At 35.7% G+C, this 5114-nt stretch overlaps 1 long non-coding RNA gene across 1 annotated transcript; it reads left to right on the top strand.

Moving 5' to 3' along the window:
- Positions 1–4196: 4196 nt before the first annotated feature.
- Positions 4197–4837, top strand: LOC146922475 (uncharacterized). Its single transcript, XR_015012479.1, has 2 exons — positions 4197–4461; positions 4569–4837. It is a non-coding gene; the product is annotated as an uncharacterized LOC146922475 (long non-coding RNA).
- The last annotated feature ends 277 nt before the right edge of the window (positions 4838–5114 follow it).

Raw genomic sequence — 5114 nt, 5'->3', positions numbered from 1 at the left:
AGAATCCCTCGTTCCTTACGAGTCCAAGTATAAGTAAAAACCGGTAGCTCCAAGGTCAATAAGATTGCACCGCTCCATCATATTAGAAAATTTCTCGGCTTGTCTAGCCGTAAAGATGCCCCCTTTGTCTCGGAAGGATGAAGGACTTCGTTAAAATCTCCTATCATAACCCAAGGACTCAAAATATCTTCACGAATAGAAATAAGATAACTCCATAATTTTTCACGATTAACTAGTTGAGGGCTACCATAGATAGCGAGCAAAACCACCTACTATCAGCCTTTTTAATGCAAATGGTGACCGCTTGAAAATAGACATCTATCACAGTAATATCATAATCGCAACCTTTACTTTTCGGCACCCAAATACCTCCCGAATGATCGGCCGCTTCAGAGAGAGCACATATCTCATAACCCAAACGATTCCAAAATAGTGATGCTTTTGAGAAAAGACAATGAGTTTCCATGATAAAAATAAAGAGAGGATGATGCTTTCTCACCAATTCCTTAGCATGTCGGCGACCCTTGAGACTAAAAGCACGCCCGATGTTCCGGCTTAAAATAGTAAGATCTTCAAAATTCATCGTAAAACATGTATGGTAGTGTCCTCTCACAAGAGAGAAAAATCAAAACTCTCACAACGAGGAGAGAAAAATCAAAACTCTCACAATAAGGAGAGAAAAATCAAAGCTCTCACAACAAGGAGAGAACAACCGTATCTAATAAAACAATCTAAGAAACATAAGCAAACCACTATTACTCAACAAGCCACCAAGTCAACGATTATAGGCAGCAAGCAAATCAAGCACAAGCATCCAATTTATGGAGAAATTGCAGCAATTAAATTGAAGGAAAAAAAAGGGGTAATCGGTGAAATCGCTCACGGTTATGATCTTGGTTAATTAATAGGCTCACGGTTCTCGTTATGTTTGCATTCAAGACATAACCGATTAGCAACACTTAATGATAATCATGAAAAAAAATTTGCCGTCTTGATACACGGACACCCGCATTTAGTTATATTAAATAGACTATACAAAAGTGATGAGGTCGTTAAGTAGACTCAACTTTGAGTTTTATAACTTCAAATATATGCTAGGTATAACCAAGAAGGATATGGTGTCCAACAGGTTATTAAATTATATACATAAAAATCAAACTTTGCACAACAACCCACAAAGTTCGCAGTTATGATTATGCAAGTTCGGTAGTTATGATTATACATAAAAATCCAACGAGGTTCGTAGTCTTAGACATTGCCTAATCTCTTGCACGTGTCTTTTTTTTATTAAATGGAGGGCGGTAGCCCAAAAGGAAAATTAAATCTTATTTAAATGAGGGAAGAAAACTCCTATTTGATCAAGAACTAAAGGATGATTAACTTAAGTTGGATAAGACTCGTAAAACATCAAACCATATCCCATTGTTACAGCCAATATTTGCTATTGATGTATGATGATTAACTTAAGTATGATGATTTTTCCGCTGCGAGTTTTTATGAAACCGAAGTTATGCATGTTTTGAGAAAACAAAGATGTGACATCTTGAACTCTTTGATTTAATTGAATTAATTGCATGCTTTATTACAAGCGAAATTAAATCGTAAATCCTAGGACATGTTGTGCAATTGTTTTTAAAAAAGAGAGTTCACGTTCATCAAGTTCATAGGTTGCTTAATGAACGGGACGAGATCGTATGTCGTCTTTCGACGTAAAAGGTTTTAAAACGCAGTAAATGCAAGATAAAGGTGTTGAATGTTAAAATTGCAGTAAACTTAAAGGTAAGATAAATTGCTTTGCATTAGAAATAAAGGTGGTTTGACAAATCCTTTACATACATTCTGTATGACTCTTTTCTCTTGCGCCGGTACTTCGAGTGTTTTAGAATCCCGTATAGGTGATTCGTGACCTGTTTTCCATATGGAAAACTACTATTTATACATAGAAAAATAACTGGAAAAAGCATAATCCAACGATCAGCACTTTATCCATGTAGACAACCGCTTGTCTCCCAAGTTTCCATTGAGAAAACCGCTTCTCTTTGAAATTCGAAATCTTCCCACCTCAAGGGAAATGCTTGGCTTCGACGGTATTGATCCCCGACCCATGTCCGGTCAAACTCTAAGGCTTTTATCCCTTTTCACGCCAAGTCCACACCTCGTTGACTTCTACAAGCTGAAGGAAAAGACTTCGATTCCTGCAAAGATAAAAGTCAACTAATGTTGACCGCATTAAATTAGTCTTGTAAAATTACCGGCTAATAGGGTGTTACAACGCCAATTTAAGTTTATGTTTCAATTACCCTTGAATTAGCACGACCCCACACGTAAGGATCACCGTGTGATCAGCGTGTGTATATAGCCATCGAAGGGATATACCTAGATCAATCGAGATAGTATAGACCCCACACGTAAGGATCACTTTGCGATCGGCATGTGCAGCTTGACAACCGACTAGGTTAGAACGTCCGAACGACCTCATCAATTGTATAGTCTACTTAAGATAACTAAACGCGACATGAATGCTATTTAATATCCAACAAAATAAATAGGGGGATTCAAAGAATTCTAACCGTGCTTTCTTTTATGCAACCAAACCAGGTAACTTGTCCGTTGCAAACAAATAAAAATTGAAAACTCTAACCCTTACCTCTTTTTATTTTTATCGTTAATTTTTCACCGAAAATGGTTTTATCTCCACTATCGTCATTGTCGGCACCTCCAAAACCGCCCGATCGTATCTCTGTTTGTGGAATCTCTGACCTTGAGGGCAAGGTATGAGAGGAGTAGTGATAACATTAACCAAAAGGAAGTAACCGGGATAACAAATAACAAATTATGCCGAAGTTAAAGGATTACGTTACCGTCCGGTAATAATAAGATTAGCAAAATTGTTACTATCCATTAATAATAGGAAAGTAGTTTTAAATTCGTTTGTTATGCTAAGAGTAATAATAGGGAAATAAGTTTCATATCCTTGTATATAAATAACTATTTAGAGACCCTGAAAGATATCAAGAAATAATAAGTATTTAATGAGTAAAATTTGGAGTATCGAACTAACTCGAATATTGCAATTTATTTTATCGTATCAAGCGGTGCTTTCATTGAGAGAGCTTCAAATGGCATACCTATATCACCCATTATACAATTCATCTTATTCAACCATGGATACAATTTTACCTTCCTCACCATCAAATAACCCAGCCACGGATGAATTGTTACAAACTTCTAAAAAAATATTAAGAGATTTAACCGAGTCAAACAAAGCTTCCCAACAGTCTCTCAAAATAGCATGCGCAAAAATCTTCCGTAAACTTGAAAAATTGAAAGAAAAATTGAAGAAAGAGAGTCTTCAGGAAAAGAAGTTGAACCACATGAAGAAGAAACTCGGCGTCTAAGAGTAGCACCTCTTAAGAAACCACATGTCAACACTACTTCAGCGCCACCGCCGAGGGCACCACCACACAAAACACCGATGTCTCTACCGCAATCAAAGTCACCAAATCCACCATTGAAGCGACCGAATCTGCTCAAAACTCAGCCAACACCATCATAAATCTCTTCTCTTTCTCCGTGTCGTCCCCGTCACCGAACCGTCTAGATCCACAATCTCATCTAAAAAGGTTTGTTCTCCAATCCCACCATTCCCGCCACCTCCAAAACCACCCGACCGTGTCTCTATTTATGTAATCTTTGAGCTTGATGACAAGGTCAATTTTGAGGAGAGGAGTAGTGATAGCTTTGATCAAGAGGAGGAACTGTAAGATATCGGACCCGATATTTTATCATGACGATGTTAAAGTGAAGGGATTACGTTACTATCTAGTAACAATAAGACTAGTAAATTTGTTACTATCTATTAGACTAGTAAATTTGTTACTATCTATTAATAATGGGAAAGTAGTTTTAAATTCGTTTGTTATGCTAGGAGTAATAATAGGAAATTTTGTTTCATATCCTTGTATATAAATAACTATTTAGAGACTTTGAAAGGTATCAAGAAATAATAAGTATTTATTGAGTAAAATTTGGAGTTTGACAACGACTCGAAGAGTGCAATTTATTTTATCGTATCACTTTGTTAAATGTTTTTATATTAAAAATTCCTTTAATTTCAATAGGTGCATAACTATATTGACACGCCAATTGTTCGTTATTCATATGAATTTCTATATTATGGTCCAATGACTTTACTGAAAAAACACTTCCCCTTTCTATCATGAAAGGTTGAAAAGTTAATTAAAAATACATTTCCCCTTTCAAACGCCACACATTAAGGGACATATACGTGTGAAAAGGGTCAAATATAACACATTGTATGAGCATTCTAAACTATAAAAATAACAAATCATATTCTATTGTTACATAAAAGAGAAAATAATATGACTAAAATTCTCAAGTTTGTTAATGCTTTGGTTTTGTTTCTTTCCCTATTTATTGTCTCACCGGCTGCTCATGAACGTAAGCGATATTTTTAACCTTTTCAATTTTACTTCCATAATTTTTAGTTACTGCACAAATATTTATCTTGGTTTGGTAATATGTTTTATTTCCATTTTTCACCGCAGACCCAATGAAATGTAAAATTGATAGTGAATGTCCCCAATTTGTTGGTGGTCCTTTATTTTTGAAGTGCATTGACGACGAGATGTAGAATGGTAATTAGAATGAAGTCATGAGTATATACCTAAGAGGGTAGACAAACCCGTATATGATATAACGAGTTCTTAAAATAGCAAAAATCTAGACAATAGACCTTATACTATAATATTAGGTGACTTCCTTTAAGAACGCAACAAGTCTATTTAATTTATATTTTATTTTGAAATTTCACGGACCTTGAAACTATTGCTTTTTACTTTTAGATTATGTTGAGAAAATGATATGTGGTACTAAAGATTATTTTAATTATAGATTGTCTTATTTCGTCTCACCAGTAATGGTTACAACTAGCTCGACTATATAAGTGTGGCATCACTGCCATGCGCTAGTATGATATCAAAATTCACACCTTTACACACACATGCACGCACACACACTCACACTCTAACTCTCTCTCTCTCTCTCTCTCTCTCTCTCTCTCTCTCTCTCTCGCTCGTATACCGATTCTCTCT

The sequence above is a fragment of the Medicago sativa genome, chromosome 5, assembly GCF_051527215.1.
Source record: "Medicago sativa cultivar Bolivia chromosome 5, Bolivia_mono, whole genome shotgun sequence".
Taxonomy (NCBI): Eukaryota; Viridiplantae; Streptophyta; class Magnoliopsida; order Fabales; family Fabaceae; genus Medicago; species Medicago sativa.
Note: the sequence above shows the minus strand (reverse complement) of the source record. Positions and strands in the feature narration are given on the sequence as shown.